This window comes from Salvelinus fontinalis, chromosome 40 (genome assembly GCF_029448725.1).
Source record: "Salvelinus fontinalis isolate EN_2023a chromosome 40, ASM2944872v1, whole genome shotgun sequence".
NCBI lineage: Eukaryota > Metazoa > Chordata > Actinopteri > Salmoniformes > Salmonidae > Salvelinus > Salvelinus fontinalis.
The window spans coordinates 26,558,849-26,573,842 of NC_074704.1; the positions used below are offsets into that span (position 1 = coordinate 26,558,849).

Here is a 14,994-nt window from a genome sequence, read left to right on the forward strand (position 1 = left end):
GCTACAATGTGGGGATCTCATGCATGGTAGTAAATACATGTGTATACGACTTGCATCCTTGGCACAACATGATAATATATTCTACTCAATCCATAGGCTTCATTAACTTCTCTGGGATATGTGGGATGCTAAAAATGCAGAGAGACAAATTCAAATAAATTACTAAAAAAATCTAACTTTCATGAAATCACACATGCAATACACCAAATTAACGCTACACTTGTGAATCCAGCCAACATGTCAGATTTCAAATGGGCTTTTCGGGCAAAAGCAAACAATGCTATTATCTGAGGATAGCACCATAGTAAACAAAGAGAGAGAAGCATATTTCAACCCTGCGGGCGCGACACGAAACACAGAAATAAAAATATAATTCATGCCTTACCTTTGACGAGCTTCTGTTGTTGGCACTCCAATATGTCCTATAAACATCACAAATGGTCCTTTTGTTCGATGAATTCCGTCGATATATATCCAAAATGTCCATTTATTTGGCGCGTTTGATCCAGAAAAACACTGGTTCCAACTTCTGCAACGTGACTACAAAATATCTCAAAAGTTACCTGTAAACTTTGCCAAAACATTTCAAACTACTTTTGTAATACAACTTTAGGTATTTTTTAACGTAAATAATCGATAAAATTGAAGACGGGATGATTTGTGTTCAATACAGGATTAAAACAAACTGTAGCTAGCTTTCTGGTCACGTGCCTCTATCTAACAGTACACTTCAAGTTACCCTCGTTCTGGATGGCCGTACTTCTTCATTACACAAAGGAAAAAACCTCAACCAATTTCTAAAGACTGTTGACATCCAGTGGAAGCGGTAGGAACTGCAAGAAGGTCAATTGGAAATCTGGATTCCCAATGAAACCCCATTAAAAAGAGTTTGACCTCAAAAAAGAAAATCTGAATGGTTTGTCCTCGGGGTTTCGCCTGCTATATAAGTTATGTTATACTCACAGACATGATTCAAACAGTTTTAGAAACTTCCGAGTGTTTTCTATCCAAATCTACTAATAATATGCATATCTTATCTTCTGGGGATGAGTAGCTGGCAGTTGAATTTGGGTATGCTTTTCATCCAAACGTGAAAATGCTGCCCCCTATCCTAGAGATGTTTTAATTTCATTCAGGCTGTTTTGAAGTTGATACAACTGGCTATGATAGCTGAGGTTCATAGCTAGGTTCTGAACTAATATGTATACCAAACGTTTGGGTCCATACACAGATCGGCTAGATATCTAGCTACACATCCATAGGCATACAGGTATTTTAATCATCCACTGCACAATAAGCAAGAACATTCTTGCTAGTTAGATTCTATACATCCACTGTTTCACAAAACGACCGCCTGGTTTTCTGGTTGTTTCAGGAGTCCCTAAAAACAACCAGAAGTACAATTTTATACTCATGTCACAACAGACATAAAGCTAGCCAGCTAGCTGATGTTAGCTAGTCAGCTAGCTGGCTAAATCACGATTTTTGTAAATTAACTTTATGATAAAAATCGTTTGTTTCTACATTAACTAACATTCCTGTCAACTGTACATGTTTTTGCACGATTCGTTATGACGTTATAATCCCTTACATTTGCTTCCATCCTAGCATTTCTGTCCGCCATCTTTGATCCAGTTCAGTTCTGTGTAGGTGTACCACTCTCTCCAAGTATTTCTGTCCGCCATCTTTGATCCAGTTCAGTTCTGTGTAGGGGTTACCCCTCTCTTCTAGTATTTCTGTCCGCCATATTTGATCCAGTTCAGTTCTGTGTAGATGTACCACTCTCTCCTGGTATTTCTGTCCGCCATCTTTGATCCAGTTCAGTTCTGTGTAGGTGTACCCCTCTCCTAGTATTTCTGTCCGCCATCTTTGCTGAAGAAAGTCTAACAGTCACTAGCGCAGCAGCAGCCCCCCCGCCCTAATGCCGGCACGTTAAGAAGTTTAAGATGCGATGGAACGGTTGACGAAAATAAGAAATCACATAAAAAATATGTTGACTGACAATGATTTATTCAGGGGGGGCTAATTAATATTTTAGGACTAGCTACGTCCCTGATTCCTACCCTTTAACTTTTTGTCTGAAAATTAAATTTACATTTTACTCAACTGCGTTGCCCACTCCAGTCAGCAAATGGCGGTCTGCGACTTTAAGGCAATGCTGCTAGTGTGACGTATAATCTAGTGGACGGGTCGCTTCTTTCAACGGCAGCAACAGTTATTCAGCCACCTCGGTAGCTTGCTAGACAAAATAGACGAACCAATAAAGCTTTTTAGACGCTTAAGTGTATATTAGCCACTGTATTTTAAACCCACTTCTGTCGTCTAGTTAGTTATCCCTTTTAATTTCATATTTACGGTTTTGTTTTTATTATTCATCTAGTGGGCTGGTTAAGTTAGCATTAGCCTAGCTAGCTAACATCTCCAACCATGAGGTCACTAAGCTACTCTCTTGTTAATGAAGAGGAGGTCTGCTGGACGGAGAAAGAAGCTCTCGTCAAAGAGGAGAAGGAAGAGGAGGGTATCACAGTAAAACAAGAAGTAGAGGGTGAGGTTGTTACAGTGAAAAAAGAAGATAAAGACGTTACAGTGAAAGAAGACGCGTTCAGATTGAAAGAGGATGTTACAGTAAAAGACGAGGAAGAGGATGGGGAGATGACTGTCACATCGAAAAAGGAGGAGGAGGAAACTGGATTTCTGGGCTCGGTTTCCCAAACGCATCTTAAGGCATCCAATGGTTCTAACGATGAACGGGCCCTGGTTAACACAAGTAAGTACTGCCTTAAAAACAGAGGCACAAACTCTGCAGTTGTTGAACTGATGTTTTATTTTTTTTATGTCACCTTTATTTATTTAACCAGGTAGGCTAGTTGAGAACAAGATCTCATTTACAACTGCGACCTGGCCAAGATGTGTGACACAGACAACAACACAGAGTTACACATGGAATAAACAATAAAAAGCCAATAACACAATAAACAAGTCAATGACACAGTAGAAAAAAAGAAAGTGTATATATATAGTGTGTGCAAAAGGCATGAGGAGGTAGGCAATAAATAGGCCATAGTAACAAAGAATTACAATTTAGCAGATTAACACTTGAGTGATAAATGAGCAGATGATGATGTGCAAGTAGAGATACTGTTGTGCAAAAGAGCAGAAAAATAAATAAAAACAGTTTGGGGATGAGGTAGGTAGCGTGGGTGGGCTATTTACAGATGGACTATGTACAGCTGCAGCGATCGGTTAGCTGCTCAGATAGCTGATGTTTAGAGGTGGTGAGGGAAATAAGTCTCCAGCTTCAGCGATTTTTGAAATTTGTTCCAGTCACTGGCAGCAGAGAACTGGAAGGATGTGTGGTGTTAAAGGCGAAATCTGCAATTACTACATCCATATTTTGATTTTATTATTATTTATTTATAGCCATTGATTCTTGAAGAACATAACACGTGCCTCATGAGCTTAGTTCAACTGTTGTACCCCATCAGAACCCCAAATAAGCTTTTTTACTCCAATGTCTAGAAACAATGTAAATCAACACTGTATAGCCCCAAAACATAGTTACAACTATAATGTTGATATCATGGATGGTCAGTCCTTGTATCCATAGGTCTGTCTATGAATTTGAAAGTAGTTACATTTCTCCAGCACCATCCATTGTCTTATTAGCAAAACAGTGGTGGACTTAAAGCTTTGTTATTGGTTGATTGATTGTTGTGTGGCTTTTTTAAAGGGGACACCTAGTATTTAAACAGCAACAAAATGGCTGCCCATAGACTTGGTTTGGTAAACAGCTGAGGGATGGGGGCTGGAGAAATGTAACCACTCCCAAATTCATAGAGAAAGCTATTGTATCAACCGTAATCCAACACCTAGTGACCTCGTCAAGAAGTTCAGACATCTTGGTGTAACAGTTATAAGGTGTTGACTTGACAGTCGCTGGACCCAGGTTTGAGTTCAGCTCAGGGTAAACCCCTGAATTCACTACACTATGAATACAAGGACTGGCCATCCATGAGGTCAAAATTATAGTTTAACCAGATTTCGAGGCTATATAGTATATTCTAGAATTCATCCATGATGTCATAATGATAGTTTAACCAGGTTTCTAGGCTATATAGTATATTCTAGAATTCATCCATGATTTCATGATGATAGTATAACCAGGTTTCTAGGATATATAGTATATTCTAGAATTCATCCATGATGTCATAATTATAGTTCAACCAGGTTTCTAGGCTATATAGTACACTGCTCAAAAAAATAAAGGGAACACTTAAACAACACAATGTAACTCCAAGTCAATCACACTTCTATGAAATCAAACTGTCCACTTAGGAAGCAACACTGATTGACAATAAATTTCACATGCTGTTGTGCAAATGGAATAGACAAAAGGTGGAAATTACAGGCAATTAGCAAGACACCCCCAAAAAAGGAGTGATTCTGCAGGTGGTGACCACAGACCACTTCTCAGTTCCTATGCTTCCTGGCTGATGTTTTGGTCACTTTTGAATGCTGGCAGTGCTCTCACTCTAGTGGTAGCATGAGACGGAGTCTACAACCCACACAAGTGACTCAGGTAGTGCAGTTCATCCAGGATGGCACATCAATGCGAGCTGTGGCAAAAAGGTTTGCTGTGTCTGTCAGTGTAGTGTCCAGAGCATGGAGGCGCTACCAGGAGACAGGCCAGTACATCAGGAGACGTGGAGGAGGCCGTAGGAGGGCAACAACCCAGCAGCAGGACCGCTACCTCCGCCTTTGTGCAAGGAGGAGCACTACCAGAGCCCTGCAAAATGACCTCCAGCAGGCCACAAATGTGCATGTGTCAGCATATGGTCTCACAAGGGGTCTGAGGATCTCATCTCGGTACATATTGGCAGTCAGGCTACCTCGGGCGAGCTGTGCGGCCCCACAAAGAAATGCCACCCCACACCATGACTGACCCATCGCCAAACCAGTCATGCTGGAGGATGTTGCAGGCAGCAGAACGTTCTCCATGGCGTCTCCAGACTCTGTCACGTCTGTCACATGTGCTCATGTGCTCAGTGTGAACCTGCTTTCATCTGTGAAGAGCACAGTGCGCCAGTGGCGAATTTGCCAATCTTGGTGTTCTCTGGCAAATGCCCAACGTCCTGCACGGTGTTGGGCTGTAAGCACAACCCCCACCTGTGGACGTCGGGCCCTCATACCACCCTCATGGAGTCTGTTTCTGACCGTTTGAGCAGACACATGCACATTTGTGGCCTGCTGGAGGTCATTTTGCAGGGCTCTGGCAGTCTTCCTCCTTGCACAAAGGCGGAGGTAGCGGTCCTGCTGCTGGGTTGTTGCCCTCCTACGGCCTCCTCCACGTCTCCTGATGTACTGGCCTGTCTCCTGGTAGCGCCTCCATGCTCTGGACACTACGCTGACAGACACAGCAAACCTTTTTGCCACAGCTCGCATTGATGTGCCATCCTGGATGAACTGCACTACCTGAGCCACTTGTGTGGGTTGTAGACTCCGTCTCATGCTACCACTAGAGTGAGAGCACCGCCAGCATTCAAAAGTGACCAAAACATCAGCCAGGAAGCATAGGAACTGAGAAGTTGTCTGTGGTCACCACCTGCAGAATCACTCCTTTTTTGGGGGTGTCTTGCTAATTGCCTATAATTTCCACCTTTTGTCTATTCCATTTGCACAACAGCATGTGAAATTTATTGTCAATCAGTGTTGCTTCCTAATTGGACAGTTTGATTTCACAGAAGTGTGATTGACTTGGAGTTACATTGTGTAGTTTAAGTGTTCCCTTTATTTTTTTGAGCAGTGTATATTCTAGAATTCATCCATGATGTCATAATGATAGTTTAACCAGGATTTTAGACTATATAGTATATTCTAGAATTGCCAATGTAGATTTCCTGTGGGGTTCAAATTGTTAGAGCTGTTGATAATTCATTGTATAATATTCAGCCAATTTATTTTCATGCCATTACATCAATATAGCCTAACCAGTTGAGAAGAAACTCTTCCCAAACCACCTCCTTCTGCTGGCCTTCGTAAATTCTGACATTGCTGGTAATCGGCTACACAAGCAGTCAGCAACCTACATTTGGAGTGCGAAGTTATCTTACCATTTCTACTGATCTGGTGCCAGTTATGATTCTCATATTCACATTTTACTGGAGCAGTTTAATTTCATTGATAATAGTATTCCAAAATCATTGTCTGTGATTAATCTACATTCTATCTAAATCTAAATGAAAATTATACAAATCTAAAAGTAACTTTTATTGCCATTGCCAACTATGTAAAAAATTGCCTACATAAAGCCATCAAATAAAAACATTGAAAATAAATATCCTGTAAATCACATGGCCTGTCTACAACGAACTTGAAACATTGTTTAAAATAATTCTGGGTTCTCGGTTTCTCGCGCCAGTGAGTTCGAGACAGACACAGTTGTCGGCTATTTGTGAAAGGGATAAGAAGTAATCAGGTATTTTACGACATTTCCACTGGATCAGCGCATTACGTTTTTCCCTTTTGTGCCGGGTGGTTATCGAAAGGGCGGGAGCTGGAAATGTCTTTCAAATACTTTGAGGAACTATTCTCATTTGCAATTGATTTTGATTAGACTTTGTTTACTTGCTGTTTGAGGTGAAGAGAAATTTGCTTTGAGAAGCTCCTCAGCTCATTGGTGGTGGTGTGTTAAGACAATCAGAAATACTATGACATCCCCAAATTGGCACATTTATAGGCCTACATTTGGGCTCAGGCCAGGTAGACTAGTCCTACTTCTATATGCGTAGTAGATCTATGTTGTTAGGTTAAGTTAGGGGTCCTACAGTAGGTCTAATTTGTTGTTGTTGTTATGGGTCCTACAGTAGGTCTATGTTGTTGTTAGGGGTCCCACAGTAGATCTATGTTGTTGGGTGAAGTTATGGGTCCTATACTAGGTCTATGTTAGATGAAGTTAGGGGTCCTACAGTAGGTCTATGTTGTTGTTAGGGGAAGTTTTGTGCCAATTTGGCAAACACTTAGTGTACAAACCCTCATTAATATTTAACCTGAATTAATAATTAACCTTAATAACTTGAATAACTCAATCATCGATGTTACTACTAATGTGAAAACAAGACAAAATATGACTATTCTTGCTCATTTTGTGGGCCTTTAACCATCTGTCTGACTTTGTTATTCACGCAGGAGAGAGATGTGACTGTCGTGGATCCTCTAGGGAGCCTCAACAACCTCATGATGCTGACAAGGCAGAGAAGAGTCTCTCCACATTAGAACACCTCAAGAAATACCAGCAGAGACCCACAGGGAAGAGAACTCACTGCTGCTCTGACTGTGGGAAGAGATTCACCTCATCAACGGGCATTAAAATTCATCAGAGAATCCACACAGGAGAGAAATCTTTTAGCTGTACTCAATGTGGAAAGAGTTTTACTCAATCAGCCAGCCTGATATCACACCAGAGAACACACACAGGAGAGAAACCTTATAGCTGTGATGAATGTGGGAAGAGTTATGTTACATCTAGCAGTCTGACTAAACACCGTAGAACACACACAGGAGAGAAATCTTATAGCTGTGCTCAATGTGGGAAGAGTTTTACTAAGTCTAGCTGTCTGACTAGACACCAGAGAACACACACAGGAGAGAAGCCTTTTAGCTGTAATCAATGTGGGAAGAGGTTTACTCGTTCATCCAGCCTGACATCACACCATAGAACACACACAGGAGAGAAACCTTATAGCTGTGATGAATGTGGGAAGAGATTTGTTACATCTAACAGTCTGACTAAACACCGGAGAACACACACAGGAGAGAAATCTTATAGCTGTGCTCAATGTGGGAAGAGCTTTACTGAGTCTAGCTGTCTGACTAGACACCAGAGAACACACACAGGAGAGAAGCCTTTTAGCTGTAATCAATGTGGGAAGAGGTTTACTCAGTCAACCAGCCTGAAATCACATCGTAGAACACACACAGGAGAGAAACCTTATAGCTGTGCTCAATGTGGGAAGAGTTTTACTCGTTCATCCAGCCTGACATCACACCGTAGAACACACACAGGAGAGAAATCTTATAGCTGTGATGAATGTGGGAAGAGATTTGTTACATCTAACAGTCTGACTAAACACCGGAGAACACACACAGGAGAGAAATCTTATAGCTGTGCTCAATGTGGGAAGAGCTTTACTGAGTCTAGCTGTCTGACTAGACACCAGAGAACACACACAGGAGAGAAGCCTTTTAGCTGTAATCAATGTGGGAAGAGGTTTACTCAGTCAACCAGCCTGAGTTCACACCGTAGAACACACACAGGAGAGAAACCTTATAGCTGTGCTCAATGTGGGAAGAGTTTTACTCGTTCAACCAGACTGACATCACACCGTAGAATACACACAGGAGAGAAATCTTATAGCTGTGCTCAATGTGGGAAAAGCTTTACTGAGTCTAGCTGTCTGACTAGACACCAGAAAACACACACAGGAGAGAAGCCTTTTAGCTGTAATCAATGTGGGAAGAGTTTTACTCAGTCAACCAGACTGATATCACACCAGAGAAAACACACACAGGAGAGAAATCTTATAGCTGTGCTCAATGTGGGAAGAGTTTTACTAAGTCTAGCAAGCGGACTACAAACCAAATAACACATACAGGAGAGAAATCTCAGCTGTGATCAGTGTGACCAGAGATAATCTGATAAAATACCTCTGATCAAACATCAGAAAATACATACATGAAGGACAGAAAACTTATAGCTGTGATCAATGTGGGAAGAGTTTTGTTCGATCTGGCCATTTGACATTGCACTAGAGAACACACACAGGAGAGAAATCGTATAGCTGTGGTCAATGTGGGAAGAGTTTTGGTCAATCTAGCGATCTGACAGTGCACCAGAGAACACACACAGGAGAGAAATCTCATAGCTGTGACCAGAGATAATCTGATAAAAGATCTCTGATCAAATATCAGAAAAGACATACATGAAGGAGTTGTTTCATGATATCAGTGAATTAATGTCACAATGTAGAATGTTTTGACATTGTAGGAAGAGTATTTTAATGATGTCAAAATGTAGAATGTTTTAACATTGTAGTAGGAGTATTTTAATAATGTCACAATGTAGAACTCTGAACGTTTGCCCCTGTTCTATTGATTTCAGCATGATATGGATGCTCACGGAAAAATCCAGGCTCTGAATTGAAAGAGTACTATTTATGAGATTTAACAAAAAGTGACTAACAAAAAGAGTTGTGTTACACTTACCACATTGGTGACCCACTTGAATCAAAATGAAACACTTCGAAATGTAGCGAGCTGTTTTCTACAAATTGTCCTCTAACCAGTGATGTACACATTATTCCCAGATTCCGTGTGGTTTTTGAGCTGTTAGTTTTAACAGGACGTGCAACCTCATCTCCCTCCTCTCGCACAAATGATTTTACCGATGAGTTATGACAAATAAGTGTTGTGTTCCTTTGTTTAGCGACCCTTAAATTGAAATGCATCACTCCAAAATGTAGCTGACTGTCTTCTGCAGGTTGTCCTCTAACCAGTGAGGTAAAAGATATCTCCCATTTCCATGTGTTTTGTTTAGTTGTGTTAGTTTCAACAGCACGTACAACCTGATTTTCCCCCTAATCGATATCAGTGATTTATTGCCGCTTGTCAAAACAACAGCGTTTCTGGTGCTCGTGCAGTTTATAAGGTGCTTGTTTTAAAAAATGCAAGTAATGTGATTATTGTGGCAGATGTTTGTGTATACAGCCCATTTTATGTTTAGGTTTTAATATATCACAAACTGTTTCTGCATATTGGTTATTGATTAAACTGTGTACAAACTGTGTTTTAACATTGGGCTATCCCACCTAGCAAAATGTAATTGAAAATAAGACTATGCAACCAAATATTTAATATTTACATTTCATGTAACATTTAGTAATCATATTGTAACCAACTGACTATTTTTGGGTACAATTATATTGACATTGTTGCCCTGCTTTTAGAATATCAGGATTCATTCTCAGATGTGCCAACCCAAATGTACTAGAGCATGTGGTAACGACAACTTGGTAGCTGATTGTTTCAAGGATGGGCAGTCAAAATATTTGTGTTGTGCATTTAACCAGTGTGTTACCATGGATCACAATTTATTTTGACACGTTTTTCCGTTTGGAGATGAGTTTTATCTCTTATTCTTATCTGTATTTTTTTTTCACCTGCACTGTCGGTTGGGCTCGTCAGTAAGCATTTCACTGTTAGGTCTACACATCTATTCAGCGAATGTGACTAATACAATTTGATTTGAGTTTTGTTTGCGCTCATTCCAAGTGGACGAGAGTTCTAGAAGCTAGTGAGTTTTAGGATTCTATAGAAAGAAAAAGGAGAAGAAATTATACCATTGTATATTATTATTTAGAAATACATGTTTTTTTCTTGTTTTAATTGTTGACAGCCAGTAGACACCATGTTTATATTGTAGAAGGTGAAGCATTGTAGTTGATTATGTGAAATGGAAGTTGTTTTCTAGTCAGTTGTTCAACTGAAATGTGTCTTTGGCACACCGATTGGTGTCACCCCGTTAGTCAGTATGTGTAACACCTGTGCTGGCTTGTCCATCTCATTAGTGGGAAGGTGTTTCACCTGAGCTGGTCCAGGTTCTATTTAAGAGTGTCTGGCCCAGTGCTCCAGTTGTCTTGATAGATGTGGAGAGTCAACACCTTTAGTTGCTCCACCTTTTTGGTTTGCTTCCTGTCTGTAAGTTTGGTGTGGGTTTTTCTTTTGTTTGCTACTTGGGCAGATTTAGTGGGTCTTATGGTGGGTGTCTTATGTCCCAGTTGTTGTTAGTAGTCAACTTTCAGTGCCCCTCCTAAAAAAAACTGCTTATATTTTGGGTTAGATATTGTGTCCAATTAATATTTGAATCAATAGAATTTCCTTAGAATGCTCATTAGTCTTTCTGTTTTTTTATCCTCTTATGTTGTGTACTAAATATACTAATAAATATTCTGTTTATTTTCATAGTTTTTTAATGTGAAGCCATTGTGTTGCATCCATGTCTAAAATGTGCTGTATAAATAAAGCCTCATTTGATTTCAACATATTGTAAAACAAATTAACCCAATGACCGACCAATCAACAGACTCTTGGTCCATCTTAGTATGAAAAACAGATCAATCCCACTTCCAGCCTGCTGAAGGAGTGGTAAACACCCCCCCCCCCCCCCCCCCGCTCTACCAGGGGCTTGAGGTAGTCTCCCACAGCTCTGCTTATGTCATGTTCTGTGGCCTTGCCGTTCCATTTCTTGACTGCCCCTGCAACACAGAAAGAAACACATTTAATCATATTATATAAAACACTCGAAGTAATGGATATTGAGCATCTACATCTAATATCAAAGAACAAATGAATGTGCCTGAGGGGAAATTAACTTTCATACAGCCAAAAGGGGGAGAAATTACACCAATATCTGTGGACAATTTGCACTAATGTAAATAAACATGGATGATGGAACATATTACCTTTTGCTGACGTGATGAACCGCTAAGGGGACATACATATTTATCATCTAAATCATGTGTGACCTCTCAACTCTCTGGCAGTAGAAGTGTTCTTCCTAACCAGTCCCTCAACAGCTCTCTGACTGAGCTCCACCCTCACTGGGTCTTCAGAGGAGAGGAAGGCTGAAGAGGGATGGAAGAATGAATGGATCAGTCAGTCAAAGTGTAGAGCTGCTGTCTATGCTGTCTGACAAAATCACTATTTTAGTAGTTCATTAAAGTAAATAAGGCTTTATGATTGCTGAATACCAACTATCAATCACTTAGATCATGTATTTCCAGGTAGAGATACATCATTGGGATGTCCCTAGCCCGTTGAAATTGACATTTAAAATGGTTAACCTCTACTTCCTCAGAAACCCGGGTCCGGGAGCACCCCCACCAGTAAAAAAGCTGACTAGCATAGGCTAGCATAGCGTCACAAGTAAATAGTAGTATCTAAATATTATTAAATCACAAGTCCAAGACATCAGATGAAAGATACACATCTTGGTAATCAAGCCATCATTTCTGATTTTTAAAATGTTTTACAGGGAAGACACAATATGTAAATCTATTAGCTAACCACGTTAGCAAAAGACAACACTTTTCTTACTCCATTTTTTTACTCCATCAGTAGCTATCATAAATTCGGACAAATAAAGATATAAATAGCCACTAACTAAGAAACAACCTCATCAGATGACAGTCTGATAACATATTTATTGTATAGCATATGTTTTGTTAGAAAGATGTGCATATTTCAGGTATAAATCATAGTTTACCATTGCAGCCACCATCCCAACTCTCCCCTAAGTGACTAGAATAACTACAGAGACCATCGTGTATTAGCTAATTACTCATCATAAAACATTTCTTAAAAATACACAGCGTACAGCAGATGAAAGACACAGATCTTGTGAATATAGCCAATATTTCAGATTTTCTAAGTGTTTTACAGCGAAAACACAATATAGCGTTATACACTGCTCAAAAAAATAAAGGGAACACTTAAACAACACAATGTAACTCCAAGTCAATCACACTTCTGTGAAATCAAACTGTCCACTTAGGAAGCAACACTGATTGACAATAAATTTCACATGCTGTTGTGCAAATGGAATAGACAAAAGGTGGAAATTATAGGCAATTAGCAAGACACCCCCCAAAACAGGAGTGATTCTGCAGGTGGTGACCACAGACCACTTCTCAGTTTCTATGCTTCCTGGCTGATATTTTGGTCACTTTTGAATGCTGGCGGTGCTCTCACTCCGTAGGAGGGCAACAACCCAGCAGCAGGACCGCTACCTCCGCCTTAGTGCAAGGAGGTGCACTGCCAGCGCCCTGCAAAATGACCTCCAGCAGGCCACAAATGTGCATGTGTCTGCTCAAACGGTCAGAAACAGACTCCATGAGGGTGGTATGAGGGCCCGACGTCCACAGGTGGGGGTTGTGCTTACAGCCCAACACCGTGCAGGACGTTTGGCATTTGCCAGAGAACACCAAGATTGGCAAATTCGCCACTGGCGCCCTGTGCTCTTCACAGATGAAAGCAGGTTCACACTGAGCACATGAGTACATGTGACAGACGTGACAGAGTCTGGAGACGCGTGGAGAACGTTCTGCTGCCTGCAACATCCTCCAGCATGACTGGTTTGGCGATGGGTCAGTCATGGTGTGGGGTGGCATTTCTTTGTTGGGCCGCGCAGCCCTCCATGTGCTCGCCCGAGGTAGCCTGACTGCCATTAGGTACCGAGATGAGATCCTCAGACCCCTTGTGAGACCATATGCTGACACATGCACATTTGTGGCCTGCTGGAGGTCATTTTGCAGGGCTCTGGCAGTGCACCTCCTTGCACTAAGGCGGAGGTACCGGTCCTGCTGCTGGGTTGTTGCCCTCCTACGGCCTCCTCCACGTCTCCTGATGTACTGGCCTGTCTCCTGGTAGCGCCTGCATGCTCTGGACACTACGCTGACAGACACAGCAAACCTTTTTGCCACAGCTCGCATCCCATCCTGGATGAACTGCACTACCTGAGCCACTTGTGTGGGTTGTAGACTCCGTCTCATTCTACCACTAGAGTGAGAGCACCGCCAGCATTCAAAAGTGACCAAAACATTAGCCAGGAAGCATAGGAACTGAGAAGTGGTCTGTGGTCACCACCTGCAGAATCACTCCTGTTTTGAGGGGTGTCTTGCTAATTGCCTATAATTTCCACCTTTTGTCTATTCCATTTGCACAACAGCATGTGAAATTTATTGTCAATCAGTGTTGCTTCCTAAGTAGACAGTTTGATTTCACAGAAGTGTGATTGACTTGGAGTTACATTGTGTTGTTTAAGTGTTCCCTTTATTTTTTTGAGCAGTGTAGTAGCTTACCACAATAGCAAACATCACAACTGCATTGATTCAAGGCAAAAAGAGCGATAAAGTATAAACCACCAAAATATATTAATTTATTCACTAACCTTTTCAGAATTCTTCAGATGACAGTCCTGTAACATCATATTACACAAGGAATATAGAGTTTGTTCGAAAATGTGCATATTTAGCAGCACAAATCGTACTTATACAATATGAATAGTGTCCAAATAGTCACGCAATCTGTCCTGCGCCATCTTGGAAAGGCACCTATTCTTATCGAAAACTATTCATAAACTTGACTAAAAAAATACAGGTTGGACAGCAATTGAAAGACAAATTAGTTCTTAATGCAATTGCTGAATTACATTTTTAAAATTAACGTTACTGCGCAATACAGGGTGCGATAACGCAAGGCTACACTGCAAGAAATGGCGTCTTATGCATTTTACTTTTTTCAACAGAGCAACGAATTATCAGCATAAATAGTTCTTACTTTTCGATGAACTCCCATCAGAATCTTGGGATAGGTGTCCTTTGTCCAAAATAATCGTTGCTAGGTTGTATTATGTCGTCTTCCATGTTGCAATTAGCAGTAAACATTAGCTTGAGAGAGAGAGCTACCCAACTTCCTACAGCGCCAAGAAAATAAATACCTGAAAATCGCAATATACTGACATAAACTGATATAATTTGGTTCAAAATAACAACATTATGATGTCTTTAAAGCCTATATCGAATTAAAAAAAGAGCCGGATATAACTAGAAGCTAAAACGGGAGCTTCTAAAACGACATTCCAAGGTCCTCGGTGTGTCAGCGCAGAGAATCAAAAGGAAGGGCACATCGATTCCAATCAATTTATAGACTTCCTGAACTGCGTAGAGACTCCATTTCAAGGCCCTCTATTCGCTGACACCCAGGGGAAGGCGTATGCAGTGTATCTCAACCAATAGAAGACAGGCAAAGTTATACACAGGTTTGGGAACAGGTTTGGAAAAATCTGCATTCTCAACTCCACATAGGGAAATTGCTCTAAGTCCAGTTCTGATTCACTTACAGACATACTTCAAACGGTTTTAGAAACTAGAGAGTGTTTTC

The 14,994-nt window shown here is 40.8% G+C and overlaps 1 pseudogene; it reads left to right on the top strand.

The window, feature by feature from the left end:
- The first annotated feature begins 2,194 nt into the window (after window positions 1-2,194).
- On the top strand, window positions 2,195-11,039 carry LOC129838984 (zinc finger protein 883-like; annotated as a pseudogene).
- Window positions 11,040-14,994: the final 3,955 nt, after the last annotated feature.